The sequence below is a fragment of the Narcine bancroftii genome, chromosome 10, assembly GCF_036971445.1.
Source record: "Narcine bancroftii isolate sNarBan1 chromosome 10, sNarBan1.hap1, whole genome shotgun sequence".
In the NCBI taxonomy this organism is placed as follows: Eukaryota; Metazoa; Chordata; class Chondrichthyes; order Torpediniformes; family Narcinidae; genus Narcine; species Narcine bancroftii.
The window spans coordinates 72,579,577-72,606,069 of NC_091478.1; positions in this window are offsets into that span (position 1 = coordinate 72,579,577).

Sequence of the window (26,493 nt, forward strand, 5' to 3'; positions counted from 1 at the left end):
GTCTCAACATGCAAAACCATACCATTAACCATCCCTCCCTGTAGCACTTCCATCAGAAACAACGACGTTTTAAGCTCTTCACTGTTAAAATATATTAAATATAGAATTGGAAAGACCTGGGGAACTTACAATATGTTCAGATAGTATGGTGCATAAAATCATCGAGGACGCCTTCCACAACAGCTTTCAGCTGCTCCCATCAGGAAAGAGAGGCAGGAGTATCAGGCTGAGAAATAGTTTTTTTTTCCCCACAGGCAGTGAGAATGCTGGAACGACAAAAAGAACAGCTCATTCTTACTCTCTGAGACTCTCATATTTACGAAACAGTATTTATTTATTTGTTTGTAGATATGAATATTTGTCCTTCTCTTCTTTGGCTTGGCTTCGCGGACGAAGATTTATGGAGGGGGTAAAAAGTCCACGTCAGCTGCAGGCTCGTTTGTGGCTGACCAGTCCGATGCGGGACAGGCAGACACGATTGCAGCGGTTGCAAGGGAAAATTGGTTGGTTGGGGTTGGGTGTTGGGTTTTTCCTCCTTTGCCTTTTGTCAGTGAGGTGGGCTCTGCAGTCTTCTTCAAAGGAGGCTGCTGCCTGCCAAACTGTGAGGCGCCAAGATGCACGGTTTGAGGCGTTATCAGCCCACTGGCGGTGGTCAATGTGGCAGGCACCAAGAGATTTCTTTAGGCAGTCCTTGTACCTTTTCTTTGGTGCACCTCTGTCACGGTGGCCAGTGGAGAGCTCGCCATATAATACGATCTTGGGAAGGCGATGGTCCTCCATTCTGGAGACGTGACCCATCCAGCGCAGCTGGATCTTCAGCAGCGTGGACTCGATGCTGTCGACCTCTGCCATCTCGAGTACCTCGACGTTAGGGGTGTGAGCGCTCCAATGGATGTTGAGGATGGAGCGGAGACAACGCTGGTGGAAGCGTTCTAGGAGCCGTAGGTGGTGCCGGTAGAGGACCCATGATTCGGAGCCGAACAGGAGTGTGGGTATGACAACGGCTCTGTATACGCTTATCTTTGTGAGGTTTTTCAGTTGGTTGTTTTTCCAGACTCTTTTGTGTAGTCTTCCAAAGGTGCTATTTGCCTTGGCGAGTCTGTTGTCTATCTCATTGTCGATCCTTGCATCTGATGAAATGGTGCAGCCGAGATAGGTAAACTGGTTGACCGTTTTGAGTTTTGTGTGCCCGATGGAGATGTGGGGGGGCTGGTAGTCATGGTGGGGAGCTGGCTGATGGAGGACCTCAGTTTTCTTCAGGCTGACTTCCAGGCCAAACATTTTGGCAGTTTCCGCAAAGCAGGACGTCAAGCGCTGAAGAGCTGGCTCTGAATGGGCAACTAAAGCGGCATCATCTGCAAAGAGTAGTTCACGGACAAGTTTCTCTTGTGTCTTGGTGTGAGCTTGCAGGCGCCTCAGATTGAAGAGACTGCCATCCGTGCGGTACCGGATGTAAACAGCGTCTTCATTGTTGGGGTCTTTCATGGCTTGGTTCAGCATCATGCTGAAGAAGATTGAAAAGAGGGTTGGTGCGAGGACACAGCCTTGCTTCACGCCATTGTTAATGGAGAAGGGTTCAGAGAGCTCATTGCTGTATCTGACCCGACCTTGTTGGTTTTCGTGCAGTTGGATAATCATGTTGAGGAACTTTGGGGGACATCCGATGCGCTCTAGTATTTGCCAAAGTCCTTTCCTGCTCACGGTGTCGAAGGCTTTGGTGAGGTCAACAAAGGTGATGTAGAGTCCTTTGTTTTGTTCTCTACATTTTTCTTGGAGCTGTCTGAGGGCAAAGACCATGTCAGTGGTTCCTCTGTTAGCGCGAAAGCCGCACTGTGATTCTGGGAGAATATTTTCAGCGACACTAGGTATTATTCTATTTAGTAGAATCCTAGCGAAGATTTTGCCTGCAATGGAGAGCAACGTGATTCCCCTGTAGTTTGAGCAGTCTGATTTCTCGCCTTTGTTTTTGTACAGGGTGATGATGGTGGCATCACGAAGATCCTGAGGCAGTTTACCTTGGTCCCAACAAAGCTTGAAAAACTCATGCAGTTTGGCATGCAGAGTTTTGCCGCCAGCCTTCCAGACTTCTGGGGGGATTCCATCCATACCTGCTGCTTTGCCACTTTTCAGTTGTTCGATTGCCTTATATGTCTCATCCAGGGTGGGAACCTCATCCAGCTCTAGCCTTAGGGGCTGTTGAGGGAGCTGGAGCAGGGCGGAATCTTGGACTGAGCGGTTGGTACTGAAAAGAGATTGGAAGTGTTCTGACCATCGGTTGAGGATGGAGATCTTGTCGCTGAGGAGGACTTTGCCGTCTGAGCTGCGCAGCGGGCTTTGGACTTGGGGTGAGGGGCCGTACACAGCCTTTAGAGCCTCGTAGAAACCCCTGAAGTCGCCAATGTCCGCGCTGAGCTGTGTTCGTTTGGCGAGGCTAGTCCACCACTCATTTTGGATCTCCCGGAGTTTGCGCTGAAGATGGCTGCATGCACGACGGAAGGCTTGTTTCTTCTCTGGACAGGACAGCTTTGTAAGGTGAGCCTGGTGGGCAGCTCGCTTCTTTGCCAGCAGCTCCTGGATTTCCTGGCTGTTTTCGTCAAACCAGTCCTTGTTTTTCCTGGAGGAGAAGCCCAGTACCTCTTCAGTGGATTGCAGTATGGTAGTCTTCAACTGATCCCAGAGGGTTTCAGGGGACGGGTCCGTGAGGCGGGTTGCAACGTCGAGCTTTGCTTTGAGGTTTGCCTGGAAGTTTCCTCTCGCTTCGTCTGACTGCAGTTTTCCAACATTGAACCTCTTTCTGGGGGCTTTATTGTTCCTGGGCTTTGGCTTGAAGTGAAGGTTGAGCTTGCAGCGAACCAGCCGGTGGTCAGTGTGGCATTCCGCGCTAGGCATGACCCTGGTGTGGAGCACATCTTGTTTGTCACTTTCTCGCACCAGGATGTAGTCCAGGAGGTGCCAGTGTTTGGATCGGGGATGCATCCAGGTGGTCTTAAGGCTGTCCCTCTGCTGAAAAAGGGTGTTTGTAATGACAAGCCGCTGTTCTGCGCAGAGCTCCAACAGGAGGCGCCCATTGTCGTTGCACTTGCCGACGCCATGCTTGCCCAGGATTCCTGGCCAGGTTTCTGAGTCTTTGCCGACACGAGCGTTGAAGTCGCCCAGGATGACAACCTTGTCGGCTGTAGGGGTACGTTGGATGAGGTTGCGCAGGTCGGTGTAGAACTTGTTCTTTTCTGCTGGTTCCGCCTGGAGGGTTGGAGCATAGACACTGATGAGGGTGATGTGACGCTTGTTTTGAAGTGGGAGTCGCATGGACATGATTCGGTCCGAGAGGCCTGTCGGAAGGTTTTCGAGTTTGGAGGCAATGAAGCTCTTGACCATGAAGCCTACACCAGATAGGCGTCGTTCATCCGAAGGCTTGCCAGACCAGTAGAGTGTGTAGCCCGCGCCGCGTTCTTGGAAGCTGCCTACATCTGCCAGGCGGACTTCACTGAGAGCGGCTATGTCGATGTCAAGTCTGAGGAGTTCATGTGCAATGAGGGCAGACCGACGTTCAGGTCGATGGCTGTCAGTCTTATCTAGCATGGTTCTGATGTTCCAGCATGCTAGCTTGAGTTTGTGAGCATCTTTTGAGGGGGAGGACGTGGAGGGGGAGGACGTGGAGGGGGAGGACGTGGAGGGGGAGGACGTTGAGGGGGAGGACGTGGACCTGTCCTCGGGCCTGCGCAAAGGAGCTTTTAGGTGGAGTGCAGTGCGCGCAGTACTGGCCCCACCCTTTACACCCATGGTTCGTGTGCCGTGGCCAAGCAAGCTGGGACGTGGCAGCGAGGTCCTTGGGTCGTAGGTTTTATATCGGAGTGGCCTTCTCCTATGCAGGTTTCTTACCCGGGCTGGAGGGGCCTGCCTCCCCTCCTAGGTCGGTCCTATTTGTCCTACATATGTATTATTTGTCTATATCTGTGTGATGTCTGGTTGTGTGACTACGTATGTTGCACTGAGGACCAGAGAACGCTGTTTTGTCAGGTTATACTTGTGCAATCAGATGACAAGAAACTTAACTAGTTCTCTGTCTAATTAAGACCAATTAATAAAGAGGTTCTTTCATTCTGGGCAATTACCACAAATATAAATCTGCCTTTCAATTTGGATTCAATGAACAAGTGATGTGTGTAGCTTTTGATTTCCAGCCCAACGGGCTTCAGATCTGCACAGTGAGATGTTGAGTCAGGGAGTGGTGAAACTCCAGACTGAAGCATTCAAGGATCGGCATTCACTTCTGGGAAGCAAGTTGCTCAACATATGAGCTTTTCTGTCATCATCCCATTTCAATATCTTTGAACCTGTCAAACCGTTGTTAAATTGTCAAGATAGAAGCTCAAGGACCATTGAAGGTGCAACCAAAGAACTCAATATTCAATCACAAAAAATGTATTATGCACAGTGACTGATGGTGAATAAATGAAAGGTTCAAGTGCAATCACTTTTCAAGAGTTATGAAACCTAAAATAGATATTCAGATAGTTTGCATGACATCGTTTCCTATTTGCATTTGTCAAATATCAATAAGTAAAAGGCAACAGGCTGGGCTATGTTTTCCAGTGTGGCCACTTAGTCTGTGGTATGTTGCACAAGAATAGATTATAACATTCGTTTTGCCTGCAAACTCCACTGAATGACATTGTTCCCTTGGAATTATCGTAGTCGGGCTCCACCACACCCAGAGCCCAGAAGTTAATTATGTGGAGGTCATATTAGCCAAACCTAATCCTAGCTTCCTTTTCCAGGAAGATCATTTTCATTCTTGACTTTTTGAGTATAATACTGCTTCTCTGCTGCTCAACTCGAATGAAAATTAGTGTTGAAACTTGTTCACACGCATATTTTAATTCATTAGATATCAGCATTTGATGTCATCTTCATTAAATGGCGGTAAGCCAGCGTCATGAACTGCGGTAATTATCCCAACACTTGGAGGATTAATGAACCACTTCAGAGGAAGTCAATTGTAACAATATGGATCTTAGGTCGCCTGGAAGAATGGACTTCGAATAAACCAGTTAACAATCTAACTGTTTCACAGACTGAATCGATTTCAGATTTATCGTCAGAGTACATACAACCCTGAGATCCTTTTTCCTGTGGGCCAAGCAGAATTACCCCTTATTGGTAGTGCAAAAATAAACTGAACAAATAAAAAAATGTAAACAGATAGCAAATGTAAACAAACTGTGTAATGCAGAGAAAATTTTAAAAATCAATTAAGTACACAAGTAAGTCTTTAAATGAGTCCCCGATTGAGTTTGTTGTTAACAAGTCTGATGGTGATGGAGTAGAAGCTGTTCCTGAACCTGATTGTACAAGTCTTGTGGCACCTATACCTCTTCTACTTCTACTGTGATGAAATGCTTTGAGAGGCTGATCATGGCCAGAATTAACACGAACCTAATCAAAGATCTGGACCCACTGCAATTTGCCTATTGCCACAATCGTTCTCCACTCAGCTCTGGATCACCTCAAAAACAGCAATTCATACATATGGCTGCTCTTCATTGACTACAGCTCGGTCTTCAGTGCTGGTCAAGAAGCTACAAACTATAGGCCTCTGTACCCAACTGCAACTGGATCCTTGACTTTCTCATCAGAAGACCACAGTCAGTATGAATTTGAAACATTTCCTCCTCACTGATTATCAACACAGGCACCACCCCAAGGATGTGTACTTAGCCCATTGCTCTACTCGTTATACACCCATGAATGGGTGGCAAGGCACAATTCCAATGCCATCTACAAGTTTGCCGATGACACCACAGTTGTCGGCAGAATCACAAATGACAATTAGGAAGTGTACAGGAGGGAGATAGATCAGATCGTTGAATGTTGTAACGACAACAGCATTGTGTTCAACATCAGTAAAACAAAGGAGATGATTGTGGACTTCAGGAGAAGTCAGGGGAACACGACCCAATTCTCATCAAAAGCTCAGTAATGGAGAGGACATCACAGGCACCAGACTTCACTCAATCGAGGGCATCTACATGAGACGGTGTCTTACAAAAGCAGCCTCTTTCCTCAAAGACCCCCACCATCCAGGCCATGCCCTCTTCACTCTGCTACCATCAGAAAAAAGGGACAGGAGCCTAAAGATGAACACTCAATGGCACAAGGAGAGCTTCTTCCCTGCGGTCATCAAATTCCTGGATAATCAATGAACCAAAGATATTGCCTTACTTTTTGTTCACTATTATTTTTATTTTTTATAGTAACGTCATAGGATAATTATAATATGAATCACTGCACTACAACGCTACTGCAAAACACAGAATTTTATTACTTGTTCCTGACAATAAATTGCTGCTGATGGCAGCAGCAAGAACAGAGCTTTTGCTGGGAGGTGTGGATCCTTGATGATTGCTGCATTCCCTATAGATGCTCTCAGTGGTGGAGAGGATTTAGCCTGTGATGTCCTCGGCTATATCCACTACCTTTTGCAGAGCTTTACGCTCAGGGGTATTGGTGTCCCCATATCAGACTGTGATGCACACTTTCCACCAAACCCCTGTAGAAATTTCCCAATGTTTCTGATGTCAGCAGACTCCTGAGGAAGTAGAGGTGTTGACATGCTTTTTTCACGTTGGTATTAATATGTTGGGTCTAGGAAAGATCCTGCAAGATAGTGACTTCCTTTAATTTAGATTTGCTCACCCTCTCCACCTCTGATTCCTCAATGATTGTATACCTCTGGCTTGAACTTCTTGAAGTCAATTATCAGCTCCTTAGTTTCAGTGACATTGAGCAGATGGTTGTTGTTGGTTGGTTTTTTACAAATAAACATGTATGTACAAAATATTTATGGAATCCATAATAAAAGTGACAGATGATATAACTCATCCATAATAAAAAAAAGTACATCTAATAATTTTATCACGAATAGTCGTGTCTCTAAACCCCAGCCCCATACCATCACTGATTGGCTAAAAAAGTATATATACTTCGTTCCTGGAGTAAGATAGCAAAATACTGAAATTCAGAATTTATATTACACCTACAGGTTGTGGAAAATAAGGTTTTACAACATTTGGGACCTTATATTTGATTTATTCATTGAGTAACAATTTTTTTCTAAATTTTCGAAGGACATAATGTGCCTCAGCCACTGAGCATGAGTGGGCAGGACAGTGTCCTTCCTTCTAAGCAGTATCGCACATCTGGCCAAAAGAGAGGCAAAAGACAGAGTATGACATTTGATTGGAGCTAAAAGAATACCATCCTCTCCAGTTGTACCGAAAAGAGCAACCAAAGGATTAGGCTCTAGATTCAAATTATGGATAAAGTTTCAAACAAATCCCTCTAGAACTTTTCAAGACTCGGACACATCCAGAACATATGGATTAAAGAAACCTCTCCTCTCTTACATTTATCACAACAAGAATTTACATCTGAATAGATATGAGATTATTTAACTTTAGACATATGGCCCCTATATACAACTTTAAATTGTAAAAAACAATGATGGGCACATAAGGATGTAATATTAACCATATTAAAAATTGAATCCCAAACCTCGTCTGATAACAAAAAGCTTAAATCCTGTTCCCAGGCATTTTTAATTTTAACTAGAGGCACATACCTCAAGCCCATCAACTTATCATAGATAATGGATATTAAACCTTTGAGAGAAAGTTGTAAACTAAAAAAATACATCAACGACATTCACATCAAGTGCCCCAGGGAAATCAGGTATCTGAGATCGAAGAAAATACCTGATTTGCAAATATCTGAAAAAATGAGTATTTGGTAAATTGAACTTTACAGAGACCTGTTCAAATGATGCAAAACTGGTGTCAATAAAAAGATCTTTGAAATGTTCAATACCCAATCTGTGCCATTCATGAAAAGCAAAATCGTGCAAAGAAGGTTGAAAAAGATGATTGGATAAAATAGGACTTCAGAGAGAAAAACCATGAAGTCCAAAATGTTTTCTGAACTGCACCCATCCTCTCACAGTGTGCCTGACAACAGGATTGTCAAATGATTTATTTAAAGATTAAGGAAATGAGGATCCAAGAAGTGCTGTAATGGAAAAGATTTTAGCAGAATTCAGCTCCATTACTACCCATAATGGACAGTCCACTCAGTTATGAAAATGTAACAAGAACATAAGGTTACATATATTGACCACCCTAATAATAAAATCTGATATTAGGTATCGCCATGCCTCTGTTCTTTTTAGATGGTTGAAGATGGACTTTATTTAGACAAGGGTGCTTACCCTTCCATATATAAGACAATATAACCAGATCAAGTGAATCAAAAACCGATTTGGGAATGAAAATTGGTATAGATTGAAAAAGATATAAAAATTTAGGTTAGATATTTATTTTGATAGAATTAATGTGGCCAACCAGAGATATACACAGGGGTGACCATTGTTTGAAAGACTGTTTCACATGCTTAATAAATTAAGGAATTTTTCTGTAAAAAAATATTTAGGATTCATTGTAACTGTAATACCAAGATAAATAAATTGATTTTCCACAATCTTAAAAGGAAGATTAGTGTACACTGATGCAGGAGCATTCAAAAGGAAAAATTCACTTTTATGCAGGTTTAATCTATACTCTGAAAACTGCCCAAATTGGGAAAATAATGACAGCATGGAAGGTAAGGAGGTGTCAGGGCTTGATACGAAAAGCAGGAGATCATCCACATAAAGGGAAACGTTATATTAATTTCCTTTCCTACAAATCACTGAAATCTCCTCGCACTCTCGAAATACAATCACTAATGATTATATAGCCAAATCAAATAAGTAATGAACTTAGAAGACATCCTTGACAGGTTCCCTGTTGGAGATTGAAAAGTTGTGACTGTCGAAAGTTAGTTAGAATTGAAGTGTAGGGCATGAATACAGTAATTTAATCCATGTAATAAACATGGTCCAAAATGGAATTTTTCTAAGTTCGTAAATAAATACATCCTCTCCACCCGATCAAACAGTTTCTCTGCATCTAATGAAAGAGCACATTCAGGAACTGCACTGGAAGATAAGTATAGAATATCCAATAAGCAACATATTAAAATAAGAGTAATGGTTTTTAATAAAACCAGTTTGAAATCAGAAATGACTGATGGTAAAATATTCTCCAATCTACAGGCCAAAACAATAGCCAAAATTTTAACATCAACATTTAATAAAGAAATTGGCCTGTAGGAGGAGCATTTAGTTGGATCTTTACCTTTCTTTGCTTTGAGAGATATATACACTTCATTAAAATTATGCTGGGAGACTACCTGCTTAAATAAATCAGATAATACAGAACCTACATGAGGTGACGGCAATTGAGAAAATTACTTTTTAAAAATTCCACAAGAAACCCTTCGGATCCTGGAGATGATCCAGAATGCAATGAAGAAACAGCAGCAGATATTTCCTCTTGCAATGAAGACTTATCTAATCTCATTTATCTGAAGAAAGTGGTCCAGGAAACTCTTAATCAAACTGCTATCATTTGTGAATTCAGAAGTATAAAATTTGGTATAAATAGAATAAAATTTCTTTAATGTATCATTTATATCAGAGTGATCTGTAGTAAAGTTACCATCATCCATTCAAATATTTGCAATTTGCCACTTGGCTTCAAAACCTTTCAACTGATTAGCTAAAAGCTTACCAGATTTGTCACCATGAATATAAAACTGATTTTTACTCTTCAAAAGTTGGCATTCAATCGGATACGTTGAAAGGGGATCAAATTTAGTTTGAAGTTCAACTTGCCTTTTATATAATTCAGGATTTTTAACTTGAGCATATTTTTGATCTATTTGTTTAACTTGATTAACTAATTCTAATCTTTTTTATTTGCCTTCCTTTTTATATTCACGATAGAAGAATTAATTTGCTCCCTGAGAAAAGATTTCAAAGCAGCCCAAACAATCAAACTAGAAGTTTCTAACAAAGTATTTGTATTAAAGAAAAGAGTTATCTACCCCTCCATAAGTTTCATAAAGTCATTATCTGATAGTAAAGTTGAAATGAAATGCCAGTGTCTTTTTATTTGAGGGAGGCCAGGAAGGGTCAAAGATAATACAACAGGGGCATGATCTGATATTACCCTACTCTGATATTTACAAAAGCGAGTCAGTGGGATCAGTTGATTATCAATAAAAAAGTAATCAATTCATGAAAAAGTGTGATGAATGTGTGAAAAGAAGAAATACTCTCTCCTATTTGGATAAGGAAAACACCAGACATTAAAAATACCATAATTTGATTAAAAAAAGAATGAATTCATGAGGCAGATTTACTCATTGTGGTAGGGTTATGAGATGAACAATCCAAAGCAGGGTCTAACCAACAATTAAAATCCCTACCAAGCACAATATATTTGCATATAAACTTATGAGCAAGCTCTTCAAAACAATCATTTTCCACCCAAACAAAACTCCAAAAAAGCCCACATCATCTATATTAGGGCCATAAACATTACCCAAAACTATAATTTTATTACACAATTTCTATGGAACAATGATATTATGACCATTTGTATCAGATATGACCCTATGATGAACAAAAAGAATATTTTGATCAATAACAATTGAGACAACCTCCCCTCCCCCACTCCAGCTTTAGTCTGAAAGGAAGAATGAAAATGCTCCCCTCTCTACCTTATCTTGAGGCAAGAATTATCACGACTATGAATATGAATTTCTTATAAAAATATAATACTGGCTTTAAGTTGTTTAATATGTGAAAACACCTTCCTTCTCTGAACCGATGGTTCAAACCTTTAAAGTTCCATCTAAGGAAATTACTAAAATTATTCATTTTTTATTAATAATGTAAGTTGATTAGCGCAAATCCAAACTCCAGGTGTCAGCCTTGAGGCAAAAATTGGAAACTAGTAATGAATTAAAAATAAACCATACAAGGTGAAAACTTGTACAGACTCCTAAAGCCATAACAACCCCACCCCCACCCCCCCAACCTAAAGCCAAATAGCCACTAAAGATGCCAACACCAAGCTATTCAAAACAATAATTTTCAACCCAAACAAATCTTCCTGCTCGGCATGTTATCTCTAGCTCCATTCTTAATAATGTAAATATATTCAGCACTTCCAAACAATACATAATTCTGTTAAGACTACAACCATATAAAAACAGATTTCTTTTAGAATTTCGAAGAGTATATAATAAAGTAGAAATTTGAACCATTATTACTGAGAGAGAAATGAATGTATAATTCTTAGTATTCTTCTTGTAAAAATTTAATAGCTCAATAAATTTAATACAAAGAAAAATATGTACATGTATTATTACCCCATAAAATGTGTCAATGCAAAGAAAGTCAACGAGTCCTCTCCAAAAAATACTATTTAACAAATATTAGGAACATTAAAAATAGTCATAGTCAATCAGCTTCATTCACCAAGCAGTAGCGAGACCATTTAGATAATTCCGAGCCTCTTCAACTGAGCGCAGCCACTTCCTTTGTCCATTGGGAAGTGTAACACAGATATGCGTGGGATACAAAAGAGAATGGCTGGAACTATTCTTACATTACTTCTCTATATTTGGCACACTGCTTCAAAACTTCAGGATAGTATTCCTCTTCAATTCTGATTTGCTGGCTACGAAATTTGTGTTTCCCTCTTCGACAAGCTTCACAAATCAGAGAATCCTTTATTTGATATCAACGTAGCCGAAGAATGAACAAGCGCGGTCTCTGACCCAAAGCCACCTTAGGTATTAATGAGCAGTGAGCTCTATCAATCTCTGGTGGAGATAGAAGCAACTCCTTCCCAAGCACCACGCAAAGGAATTCTGAAAAAAATATTGTAAGTTGCCAACTTTCGGTAAATTCAGCCAAGCCCAGAATACGTAGATGTTCTCGTGTGCTCCTGCCTCCTAGGTCAACGACTTTCACGGTTGGCTTCGAATTGCTGTCACAATCTGGAGCACAATTTCTAATTTGTCAACATGCTTGCACCAATTGTTCAGTTCGAGCTCAAAAGATGATATACATTCACTGTGTTCCTTGATTAATCTCCAGACTTGGTCAAGTTTAGCATCAATCTGACTTAAGATAACTTTTAAATTGTCGGCTAATGACTGTCTGTGCTCATTCAGTAGTTCAGACATAATCTCCATAGTGAGATTAATTGGCACATTTTCTTTCTTCCCTGACTTACCACTTCTTGTAACCATTTTAATGCAAGTATAGCTAAAAGTAAGGTAAGGTGTATAATAGGAAACACGTTGGTTGCAAAATAAAGAACCAAATAGGTGGAAGAAATATAAAGTAGGCAGGAGTATCTGACTGCTGCTGCTACACCAGAAGTCCAGCCAAGTTTACAATCTCCCTTCTGCATGCTGACTCATCACCTTTCTTATATATATATATATATATATATATATATAGCCCACTACCATGGTAGTGGTGTTATTGTCATACTGAGCCACGCAGTCGTAGCCACGCAGTCGTAGGGTGTAAAATGTGTAGAGCAGAAGGCTAAGAATGCAGCCCTGTGGTGCTCCGATACTAATGGAGATTATGTTCTTACCAATCTTCACTGATTGTGTTCTGGAGTTCCACGATCCAATTTCATAGTGGGTGTTGAGTCTTAGGTCTTGGAGTTTGCTGGTCAGTTTGGAGGGGATGATGATGTGAAATGCCAAACTGTATTCATCCTGATGAATGCATCTTTGCTGTCCAGGTATTCCAGGGCTTATTGTAGAGCCAGTGAAATGGCATCTGCCATAGACCCGTTGCTACAATAGGTGAACTGGAACGTATCCATGTCACTGCTCAAACAGGAACTGATATGCTTCAACACCAGCCTTTCAAAACTTTTCATCACTGTTGATGAGGTGCCACTGAGTGATAGTCATTAGGCTGGTTAATACACACTTGTTGGGCATCTATTTGGAACAGGTGGGTACCACACCCTGCTGGAGTGAGAAATTAAAGACATTTGTGAGTACAATGGTAAGTTGGTCAGCACAGATTTTTAATTTTCAGCCAAGTACTCCATCCAGGCCAGATTCTTTCCTTGGATTCACTCTCCTGAAGGCAAAACATATGTCACCCTCAGATATGGACAGGACAAGATCATCAGAGGATGGGGGGTGTGGAGGGGTGGTTCTTCGCTGTTACTGTCATCAAATCTGGTGTAGAAGGCATTGAGTTCTTCTGGGAGCAAAGTTTTGCCATCTGCTACATCACCACATTTTTGCATGTTATGGCATTTAGGCCCTGCCACAGCTGTCAGGTGTCCCTTGATGTTTCCATTTTAATCCAGAATCTCCACTTTGTCAGGGAGGTAGCTTTCTGCAGGTCCTACCTGCTCCTTCTATCTTGATCTGGATCTCTGGACTTAAATGCCTGTTAAACTGAATGTAGTGTAAACTGAACGTAGTGTTTCCTAAATTCAAGTTCTCAAGCTATCATAATGGGATTATAATTCTCATTTACAGATTCCTGAACATTACTTAGACACCATCAATAAGGAACATCAATAATAGCTGTTACTCATCAGTTGAACCTGACAGCTCAAGATCCATAAAGAAAATGTGAGGATTACATGCTGTAGATGAGTCATTCTCAATGGGGCCATACAATTTTCTCTTAATCCTTTCCAATGCCACCTTGTCTTTTCTCAAGTACAGTGCCCAAAACTGTACACAGTTCTCCAAGTGAGGTCTCACCATTGCTTTATTAAATCTCAACATTACATCTCTTTTCTTGTATGCTATCCCTCTAGAAATGAATGCCAACATTGATTTCACCTTCTTCACCGCTGACTCAATATGGAAGTCAACCTTTCAGATATCCTGCATGAGGACTCCCAAGTCCCTTTGCACCTCAGAATTTTGAATTTTCTACCCATCTAAATAATAGTCTTCCCATTTATTTCTGCTACCATAGTGCATGACCTTACACTTTCCAATGTTGCATTTCACCTGCCTCCTCTTTGCCCATCCTCCAACTCTATCCAAGTCTCTCTGCAGTTGTTCGGTACCTCACCACCACCTTCTCTATCACCTATTTTGGGATCAACTGCAAATTTAGACACAAAGCCATCTCTTCCATTATTCAAATCATTTATATACAGGTAGTCAAAAGCTTCCAACCTACATGAGTTGCATCCACCCACACGTATGACCAAAATTATTTTTAAAAATTCTTTATTAAAATTGCTGTACAAGTTCATATTATATATTAAAACTACAGTATATAGTGGTCCCCACTCCTGACGACAGCCCAAAGTCCCCGCTCCCCATTCCTGGTGGCAGCCCGAAGTCCCCACTCACTGTTCCCCATGGCAGCCCGAAGTCCCCATTCCTTGTTGGCAGCCCGAAGTCCCCAGTCCTTGTTGGTAGCTCAAGGCTCCCAAACCCCACGGCAGCCTGATTTATGACCATACCAGAGTTACAACCAATCCTCTTATCCCATTATGGTCGTACGTCAGGGACTACCTGTACAACATAAAGCAAAGCAGACCCATCACTGACCCCTGTGGAAAGCCACCGGTAAGTGAAAGCCAACTAGAATAGGATCCTTTTATTCCTACTCTGTTTCCTGCCATCCATCCAAAGCTCTACCCATGGGAGTATTCTTCCTGTAATTCCATGGGCACTCATATTGTTCAGCAGCAATCTTGTGTGTGGCACCTTGTCAAAGGCCTTTCGAAAGTCCAAATGACAACATCCACTGCATCTCCCTGGTCTATTCTACTCTTCAAAAAATTGCAATAGGTTTGTCAAGCATGATTTTCCTTGAAGGAAACATGCTGACTTAGGCCTATATTTTCATGCACCTCTAAGTAAATCCGTAATCTCATCCTTGACAATCGACTCCAACAGCTTCAGGCTAATAGGTCTGTAATTTCCTTTCTGCTACCTTGCTCCCTTCTTAAACAGCAGAATGACATTCGTGATCCTGCAGTCCACCGGAACCATGACAGAATCTATTGATTCCTGGAAGATTATTACAATATCTCTACAATCTCTACAGCTACCTCATTCAAAAGCCCAGGATGCCTTCCATCCAGTATGGGAAAACTGTCTACCCTTAGACTATTTAACTTGCCAAGTACCTTCTCTCTCATGATTTTGACTGCTTGAGCCATGAGAGTCCGGTATGCTACTAATGTCTTCCACAGTGAAGACTGGCCCAAATATTCATTCAGTTCCTATGCCATCTCCCTGTCTCTAATTATAATTAATGGCCTGTAAAGCCCTGCAAAAGATAGTGGACACAGCCAAGGACATCAGAAGCAAAACCCTCCCCATCGTCGAGAACATCTACAGGGATTGGTGCCATCAAAGAGCAGCAGCGATCATCAAGGATCCACACCACCCAGCACATGCTCTGTTCTTGCTGCTACCATCACAAAAGAGGTATAGGTGCCACAAGATGCATGGGACCAGGTTCAAGAGCAGCTGATACCCATCCACCATCAGTCTCCTCAACAATAAACTCAATTAGGGACTCAATGAAAGGATTCTTATTTTTGGACTTTATTTTGTTTCCTCTCTCTGAATTGCACATTGTTTACATTTCTTTAGTTGTCTACTTGTGTACATTTTTGACTTTTTGCACTACCAGTAAGTGAAAATTCTGCCTTACCCGCAGGAAAAAAAATCTCTGGGTTGTATGTGATGCCATGCATGTACTCTGCAAAGAAGCAGGGAGAAGGAGTAAAAAGGCTAATTTTGGAGCTCAATGCTGAAATGACTGAGATGCTGCAGAAATCAGTGCTGTTATCCCAGCAGTTCAAAATATCAATGATTACGCTGAGGAGACCATTGCCTAATACTCTGAACACTGGTGTTGGCATAAGGCCAGACGCCAATGTGTTGTGAGAAGGTGAATGCGGGCTCAATTTTAACATTTTAGAAAAATTTGGGCAGGTACATGGATGGGGTATTGAGGGATATGGAATGTGTGTGGGTCACTGGAACTAGGCAGAAAAATAGTCTGGCATAGACTAGAAGGGCCAAAGGGTCTGTTTTCTGTGCTGTAATGCTCGATGGTTCCATGATAGGTGAATGGACAACTATGTAGAGAAGTCTAATGTTATCCTCATTTGTAAATCAAATAGAAAAGCAAAGTGCATTTTTTAATACAAGATTTTATAATATTCAGATATCCCTAGATGCCCTTGAACATGGAACATTGAATGCAGATAAAGGAATCAGTTCAAAAGACAATCTGGGTTTTATTGCAAGAGAAAAAAAATTTTAAACTCCAGCTGCAGGAAATTAAATAAAAACAGAAAGTGTCTGAAATGCTCAACAGGGAAATTAGCTTCTATGGAGAGAGAAACAGTTAACATTTTAATGATCTTTTATCATCTCACAGAATGGCTGTGATGGCCAGTGAGGTACCACCGTTATTCACCAGCTGTCAACATTTTTTTTAAGTGAGAGAGGATTTTAAAAAAAAGACACACTGACAGTTAGAACATTTAAAGTAAGTTAAATCAAATAAAATGTTCTATTTGTTTTATTCCCAGCAACCAGGTTCTCTCATGCATTTTAGTAACAGACTTGCCTTTGTAGTAAATTAAGCTTGGCACCGGATCAGATAACAATCTTCCCATCCCGAGAGCTGGGAAGCCTGCAGAAGGTGGAACTGCATGGATCGTCTGGAGGAGAAAGGCAGCAGTGCAACAGGGCTTCCATAACGATGATGGTTTACTGAGTAAATGGCTATGCCTCAGCCTATGCTCAGGAATAGCCTGATTTTTAAAATCTTCTTAAAAATGTACTTACATAAGGGTAGAAGCTAATTCTGGCCATTTAAACCTAAGCTGTCCAATTACACCCAAATTAACCTAGAACCCTGTGAGTGGGAGGAACTGGAGCCCCCAGAAGAAACCCATGTAGACATGGGGAGAAGGTGCAAGCTCCTTACAGACATGTTTCAAATCCAGGTCACTGGCGCTGGAATAGCTTTGTGCAAACTGCTACACCAACCATGCCTCCCTATCCTAATTTATTTATTGGTAGTCCCAAGTACATCATGATGGAAGAGTTGCCCCATCATTTTACTGGTCTACCATGAAAAAAACTAAGTCCACAATTCTTTTTCTGACATATTTTGTTGCAAAAAACCTTGAGAACCATCCCACAACTTCTGGTGGACAATAAACCAGATGAAAACAGTACCAATGTGAGAGCGAGTGACATCATTTGATGTCAGTTCTTTTGCATTAAATAGTTGTCTCATATTGTGCTCTGCCTATTGTAGCTTCTTTGGAGTCTACTTGGTTTCGATTCATTCTTTTATCTACATGGAGGGAGGGTGCGAACCTCCTGCACTCCAAAGAGCCACATTGGATATTGTAGCGCGTCGAATAACTCAAAGACTTGTAGATTCAGACCAAGGCTTTTATTACCAAAAGACTGGAGTGTAGTACATCAAGGTCGACCAGTCCAGACTGACCTGGGTCTGGTTAGGTGCAGCACCTTATGACCTGGCCAGTAGGTGTGGCTACAGCTCTCAGCCAATCACTATCTCTATATGTAAATATATACAAATATATACAGCGGTGATAAGATCCCCTACTATCACAGATACATCAGTCTTGACTCATTCTCCTTCACTCCCAAAAGGTTGGCAATTCAAATCCCTCTCTTGAATCCATTGGATTGAACTTTAAGAAGAATGTGAACTATGACAGGATGTTAGAATCATGACAAGCAATTAGTCATCAATGAATGGCTTCTTATATTGAGTGACATGGTGTGCAAAATTGTTGAGGACCCTTATCACCGGCACACAGAATATTTCAGCTGCACCCATTGGGAAAGGGATACAGGAGGATCAGAGCCAGCACAACCAGGCTGAGGAACAGCTTCTTCCCATGGGCAGTGAGAATGCTGAACGACCAAAGGAACTACTCACACTGACCACCTGAGACTAATATTTACCATACAATATTTATTTATTTTTATATATGTACATTTGTCCTGTATGTGCATTGTTTGTCTCTATGTGTTGTGTGTCTGCACCGAGGATTGGAGAACACTGTTTCATTGGGATTTACTTGTACAATCAGATGATAATAAACTTGAACTGGAACTGTCTGCCATATTTACATGAAATGTTGCTGTGCCTAAATTGACTGTAACATTTATTTAAATGTTATTACTGTAGTTTATTAAAAAGCAATTGTTTTATGCAATAGTATTGAATTAAGCAACTTACATAATCAGTAAAGATGCAATAAGATCCAAAACAAAGCAATGCCATTCACATGAGGAAACAATGAGGAACATTTTCATTAACCTTGTGTTTAATAGTCAATAAAGATTCTGAGACTTTGAATTATAAAATGCATTTTACACTTCCAGAATAATTGATCACTGACTGTATTCTCCACGTAGAAAACCAACTACCCCTTCACCACGTGGAGAGTTGCATCTGAGAACAAGAGAGAGATTCCTAGGGCGCCCATAGAGACAAGATCGCAAGCAAGAAATCAGACAAGTACATCTTTGCTCACTTTAAACTAATGGGAGTCAGACACCTCAAATGATGAGCTTGAGCAGACAAATAATTAGTTAAATTTTGACACGAGTAAATTTTCTCCATTTGTGAATGAGATCCCATGATAAGGATTACAATGTGTAAATAACAAGGATCATATATGCAGGGGGACACTAAAAGGATCCTTAAAGATTTTGGGGTTTCATCAGCAATAAAATGGTTGAATATGTGATCTGCGTTAAATATTGATGTTGAACATCACTGACCCGATTATAGATTTGAGAGTCACCGAAGGAGAGATGGCCAAGTGTGCAAAACCTGCAGTTCAATGTTGTTAACTTTTGAATCAAGAATTTTTTTTTCAGATTGGTACTGCTGCGAGGGATTAGTCTCTGTGCACATGCACATTGGTTAGTCTGATGCAAAGGGTCTATTTCACTTGGTCTTCTGCACCCTCAAGTCCAACAATAAACTCCAGACACAACTGGGCTTCAATTAATAAGCTGCAGAGGTCTTGTGCTCAAAAGGTCATTACAGAAGGCTTAATAGGCTGAGTTCATTTTCTCTTTGTTTTGATGGTGAACTCAAGAATAAATATGCACTTTCAATGGGCCAGAAAGTAACTTAGGTTTTAATTCTGATTGGGCACAGGAGGAAAACTGCCTCAGGGCGCATTCTGGGAGCATGGCCGATAAAGTGGAAGGTTCTGGGTGTCAAAATCTTGGAAGATCTATCCTTGGGCCTCCATGTCGATGCAATCATGAAGAATTGGTATGTCACCAAAGATGATTGGAATTTTGACAGGTGTACCATGGAGAGCATTCTGACTGGTACGGAGGTGCCAACGCATGGGACAGGAATAGGCTACAGAGGGTTGTAAACTTAGCCAGCGACATCATGGACATTAGTCTTCCCTCCATTAAGAACATTTTTAAGTATATCAAGAAAGCAGCATATATTATCATAGACCTTCACCACCCAGGTCGTGCACTTTTCTCACTGCTACCATCAGGAAAAGGGTACAAGAGCCTGAAGGAAAACAGTCAATGATATAAAAACTGCTTCTTCCCCTCTGCTATCAGATTTCTGAACAGACAATGAAACTGTGGACACTACCTCACTTTTTCTCTTTCTTATTTTTTAAATACTGTATTTATGTAATAGTGATTTTGTAGTATTGCTTGCACCCAAGCATGATTCTGATAATCCTACATTTGTCCCACTCTGCTACCCAGTGAAGCTTACTCCTTTAACCAAAGTGAAACACGAAAGTCGGCAGATGCTGAGATTGTAGTAAAAACACACAGAAATGCTGGAGGAACTCGGCTTTTCTTGCAGCGTCCAAAGATATATTACTGACGTTTCAGACCTGACCCCTTCTTCAAGGTATATGTATAAAGCAGGAAGACTTCTTAATTGAAGACCAGAGATTAAGGGGAAGAATTGCAAGGGAGTAGTCCAGAAGAACAGCCAATAGGCATAAATTGGATGTGGTATGGCTGTGTGAAAAGAGAACGAGGGAAAAGGGAAAAGAGAGAGAAAATGAGAACTAGAGGGAAGAAGAAGGGGTAGGGGTGGGTTACTGAATGAAAATCGGAGGAGATGATGTTAATGCCATCCAGGTAGAAGATGCCCAGACAGAAGACACGGTGTTGTTCCTCCAATTTGCGGGTGGTCTCAGACTGACAGAATGATGAACCTTACGCATTGGTTTCAATCGCCTGATAAAGATGTATGAAACTACAGAAAGGACCAGTGTGGGAGGAGTGTCTGGCAGGGGTGAAGGAATTTGGAAAGAATATTTGAACAATTCCACCCAAAGACAGCAAAACAAAAGTTCCTTGATTAGATCTCGGAAAATAAATAATTTGTGGCTTGTGAGATGATGATGTGGTGGTTTGAAATGAAGAATTTTCGGTATTTATGTTGGGTTGGATTGAATGCTGTTTACATTTTTTGGAGCTGGTTGGGTTTGGAAATAAACCAGGAGATGGGTGTAACGGAAAAACTTAGAGATCAAGTTGGGATGATCCACTTTGATGGAACATAATCAAAAGTACGTTGGAAACCACTTAACTCAGCATGATGAGGTGTCAACTTGGGAAATGGAGGAAGGAAGGTGTTGAAAATGAAGGAAAGGTGAGAGAAAGTGGGAAACAGATATAAGTATCTACTGGAAATAGAAAGCATGAAGATACAAGAATTTAAAATAAAAGGTTTGAAAAATGATAAATAAAAGATTTTCTTTTGTCACATTTCTATTCACAAATGTGCTGTCAATAACACGGTAGTGGGTTGTATAAAAAGGGGAGATTTGTCAGCATACAGGAGGGAGATTGAAAAGTTGGCCAAATACTGCACCAAAATCAACCTCGCCCTCAATGTCACCAAAAGAAAAAAGCTTTAGGAAGGGAAAATCAGAGACATCTGATTTATTAGTGGATCAGAGGTGGAGAGGGTGAGAATATTCAAATTCTTGGGAGTCACTTACTTAGAAGACGTTTCCTGGACCCAACACACCATTGGCATTGTGATGAAAGCACATCAGGAGCTTGCGGAGGTTTGGCATTAAATCATAAACCCTAGCAACTTTCTACTGGTGTGTGGTGAAAAGTGTGCTGACACGCTTCATCATGGTCTGGGAAGGGAACTCCAATACCCGAGTGGAATGCCTGCAAAATGAAGTGGAAATAGCCCAGAACATCTCATGCAAAACCCTCCCCACTATTGAGAACATCTGCATTGAACATTGCCGTCGGAGAGCAGCAGCGATCATCAAGGATCCACACCACCCAGCACATGCTCTCTTCTCGCTGCTGCCATCAGGAAAGAAGAAAAGGTGCCAAAAGACTCACATCTCCAGGTTCATGAACAGCGACTACCCCTCCAACATCAGACTCCTCAACAACAAACTTAATCATTTAAGGACACTTACTTTTCTCTCGCTATAATTCACAGAAAGGTTGTTTATATGAATACATATCTTCTTGAGTACATTTTTGTGCACTACCAATAAGTGGTAATTCTGTCGTGCCCACAGGTAAAAGAATCTAAGGATTGTTTGTGATGCTTGTAATCTGACAATAAACCTGAAATCTTTTTTTAATGATACTGTGACTTCATATTGGCATTTACAATGCTAAGAAGCATCGAGCACTTGAATCGCTAAGTCATAGAAGCTAATAGACTGAATGCAGGGAAATGGGACGAGTAATGTGAGCAACAGAGGGGTGAAGGGCTTAACTTTACTCAAGTATTTAGGTAACATGTAGTCATTGAGTGTATGAGTTACATGCTACAATTTAGATAGCTCACAGTGTTGGAGAGCTCCATGACTAAGTGCAATCTAAATTGCAACCTGATCCTATGCTATATTATTTAAAAAATGGTCAGTATGTATTTTTCAGGCCTTTCAGCATCAGTAATGCTGTGGAGCAAGTAACCCTGACCTTCCAAGCTAGAGGATGCACCAATTTCTTAGAATCAGAATCAGAATTTATTACCATGAACAAATCATGAAATTCGGTATTTTGAGGCAACATCATAGAGCAAACATTCATATTATAACCATTTTATGACATTATATAAAAAAGTAAAAATATTAGTGCATGAAAAGTAAGGTAATGTCTTTGGTTCATTGATTATTCAGGAATCTAATGGCTGTGGGGAAGAAGCTATCCCTGTGCTTCTGGGTGCTCATCTTTAGGCTCCTGTACATTTTTCCCAATGGGAGCAGAGTGAAGAGGGCAATGGCGTGGGTGGAGGGTGTCTTTGAGGATAGAGGCTGCTTTTTTAAGATACCACTTCATGTAGATGTCCTCAATGGAGTGAAGTCTGATGCCTGTGATGTTGCAGGCCGAGTTAACAACCCTCTCGAGTTTATTCATGTCCTGAAAGTTTGTGCCTCCATATCAAGCAGTGATGTAACCAGCCAGAATGTTCTCTATGCACACTGTAGAAATTTACGAGAGTCTTTGGTGACATACAGAATCACCTCAGACACCTCAGCCATTGGTGAGCCTTCTTTGTAGTTGCATTGACATGGAGGCTCCAGGACAGATCCTTGGAGATGTTGACACCCAGGAATTGGAAGTTCTTGACCCTCTCCACTGCTGACCCCTCGATGAGGACTTGTTTATGTTCTCCTGACTTCCTCCTGATGTCCACAATCATCTCCTTTGTTTTGCTGATGTTGAGCACAAGATTGTTGGTGTGACACCACTCAAAGAGCCGATCTATCTCCCTCCAGTACGCTTCTTTATTGCCATCTGTGATTCTGCCAACAACTGTGGTGTCATCGGCAAACTTGTAGATGGCATTGGAATTGTGCCTGGCCGCACAGTCATGGGTGTAGAACGAGTGGAGCAGTGGGCTAAGAGTGTATCGTCGGGAATGTGTGATTAACTAGAAATAAGGTTGCAAGAGATTCACAACAAAGTAAAATTTAGGAAAGGAAAATAAGGTATTTGGAACTATTAAAAGAAACCTGAACAGTGATCAGTGAATAAATGATCAAATCAAGGGAAGAGATTTGCTTGAAATACGATAATATGTATATATGGAAATGAGCTCGAAGTGCTAGATTTATTATTTATTCATATAAAAATGGTGGACAAGGGTTCCTCTGAAAATATTACCAAAGGTTAACATTCCTCAACATTTTAACATTTACTTAAGCAGCAGATATTCTTCAGATATGTGCAGCCAAGACACAGTATCTTGTGAGGCATCTAAAGCCAATGCTTTACATAACATTTCTTTTTTTTTTTTTTAATTTTTTATTTTTCACACCATAAATCACAATAGCCATGATATACACTTTTTCTTTTCCACACATTTACAGTGACTTTTTCTCCCTCCCCCCTCCCTCCTCCCAAGCCACCCCCCCACCCCCCCCCTCTCATCCATTTTAGGTATACAATCTAGGTTGCATTAATTCAGTTAGACAATGTTGTCATTCAACAAAAATACACCAGAAATTCTACTGAGTCCATTCTTTTCTTTTCTTCTCCTTCCATCAATTTAGGTAATGTTTGTTCCCGGTAGGTTTTCGCTATTGTATTTAATGTAAGGCTCCCATACTTGTTCGAATATTTCAATATTATTTCTTAAACTATATGTTATTTTTTCTAATGGAATACATTTATTCATTTCTATATACCATTGTTGTATTTTCAAATTATCTTCCAATTTCCAGGTTGACATAATACATTTTTTTGCTACGGCTAGGGCTATCTTGACAAATCTTTTTTGTGCATCTTCCAAGTCAATTCCAAATTCTTTATTTTTTATGTTACTTAGGAGAAAGATCTCTGGATTCTTTGGTATATTGTTTTCTGTTATTTTATTTAATATCTGATTGAGATCATCCCAAAATTTTTCTACTCTCTCACATGTCCAGATTGCATGAATTGTTGTTCCCCTTTCTTTTTTACATCGAAAACATCTATCAGATACTGTTGGGTCCCATTTATTTAACTTTTGCGGTGTAATGTATAGTCTGTGTAACCAATTATATTGTATCATACGCAGCCTCGTATTTATTGTATTTCTCATCGTTCCAGAGCATAACTTCTCCCATGTTTCCTTTTTTATCTTTATATTTAAATCTTGTTCCCATTTTTGTTTAGTTTTACCATTTGTTTCCTCATTTTCCTTTTCTTGCAGTTTAATATACATATTTTTTATAAATCTTTTGATTAACATTGTATCTGTAATCACATATTCAAGGTTACTTCCCTCTGGTAAACTCAAGTTGCTTCCTAATTTATCTTTCAAGTAGGATCTCAGTTGGTAATATGCCAGCGCTGTATCTCCAGTTATATTGTACTTATCTCTCATTTGTTCAAAGGATAAGAATCTACTTCCTGAAAAACAATTTTCTATTCTACATTTCTGACTGAAAATGGTTAAAGGATGCTTCGTTTACTGATATTCTGAAACACATTAAGACGATGCCTTATTCAAATGGATGGAAGAATTCATAAAACACTATTATTTTAGATGATTATTTTAACTCACACACAAAAAAAATTTTTTTTTTTTTAAAAACACAAAAGTCTGCAGACGCAGGAATGGTCATAAAAACAGAAATGCTGGAGGATTTCAACAGGTCTTGCAGAGTCCATAGGAGGTAACAATGTAAACAACAGTCCAGGCCTGAGCCCTTCATCAGCGTATGACTAAAAAGCAGGCAGGCACATGAGTTAGAGATGGGAGGAGCCCAAGCCAACAGGCACAATGTGATCATTGGATATGGATACGAGGCAGGGGTGATGGCCTGTGCTCCTCTTCCCTCAGCGTTTTTTTATTCAGGTGCCCTCCTGCTTTTTACTCATAGCTTGAAGAGGGGTCAGGCCCGAAGCATCAATCTTAACCTCCTATGGACACTGTGGGGCCTATTGAGTTCCTCCAGCATTGCTGTGTTTCACAGCAAATACGTTATAAGAAAGTTATTTTGCCAAAGCTGGACAAATGATTATTTTTATATATTTACAGTATCTATAAGCCTGTTGCTCTATTGTGAATATATTCAGCAACCAGCAACCTCAAATAGGCAAAAAATATGGATGTTTAAAATTGGCGTGCCCTCGCCGTTAGTTTGCCATTCACATAACATTCAATCTCAAGTAACCGGAAAATTCACATATCCAGCATCTACCAATCCCCCATAAGTGCCAGATACTACAGGTTTTAATGTGTTATAATTTGATTCACCAATGCTCGGTGTATTGAAAATCACTTTCTCAAAATTCAGTATGCTCTTGTGCTGATTTGGTGGTGTCAAATAATGAATAGAGAGTCACATTTTGTTGTAAGAGTAACACTCACTTGCCAATTAATGTGAAAGTCAAACACTTCCAGTGACCATTGGAATCCAATCCAGAAGCTAAGAGACTCCATGCAACAATGGCATTGCACCACAAGTGTAATCAATGGTTTTATTAGTTACCTTACAGATCTTTGGCTTGGCTTCGCGAACGAAGATTTATGGAGGGGTATGTCCACGTCTGCTGCAGGCTCGTTGGTGACTGACAAGTCCGATGCGGGACAGGCAGACACAGTTGCAGCGGTTGGAAGGGAAAATTGGTGGATTGGGGTTGGGTGTTGGGTTTTTCCTCCTTTGTCTTTTGTCAGTGAGGTGGGCTCTGCAGTCTTCTTCAAAGGAGGTTACTGCCCGTCGAACTGTGAGGCACCAAGATGCACGGTTGGAGGCGAGATCAGCCCACTGGCGGGGGTCAATGGGGCAGGCACCAAGATATTTCTTTAAGCAGTCCTTGTACCTCTTCTTTGGTGCACCTCTGTCTCGGTGGCCAGTGGAGAGCTCGCCATAGAACACGATCTTGGGAAGGCGATGGTCCTCCATTCTGGAGACGTGACCCACCCAGCGCATTTGGGTCTTCAGCAGCATGGATTCGATGCTTGTGGACTCTGCCAGCTCGAGTACTTTGATGTTGGTGATGAAGTCATTCCAATGCAACGCTCCTGTTCGGCTGCGAATCATGAGTCCTCTACCGGCATCACCTACGGCTCCTAGAACACTTCCATCAGCGCTGTCTCCGCTCCATCCTCAACCTTACAGATACACTTTGAAGATCTGCATCTTTGAACAATTTAATTATTATTGCCAAATGACCTCTCTGACATGTGCATTTGCATTATTTCCAATTGTAATTATTGGAGTTTAATCTTTTTTGGATGTAATCTTTTTTAAGTTCTTGGTGGTCTTTCATTCTTTCCCTCTCTTTATTTTTCTCTATCAATATAAACACAGAATTGAATGCAAACATTCCACTGAACTTGCAGATTCAGACTTTTTTTTGTATATTCAGAGTACACAAAGTTAAGAAGATTCACAGCTAGTGGTACAATTCACAATGAATTCCAGAACCCTGTTGATTTAAAACAGTCAAATAGAGAAAAGTAGGAAAAGGCTGGCCGAGCTTCGTCTTGCTGGCCAGAAAACCTGGCTTATTAACTTTAAGGGAGTCAAACCTGTC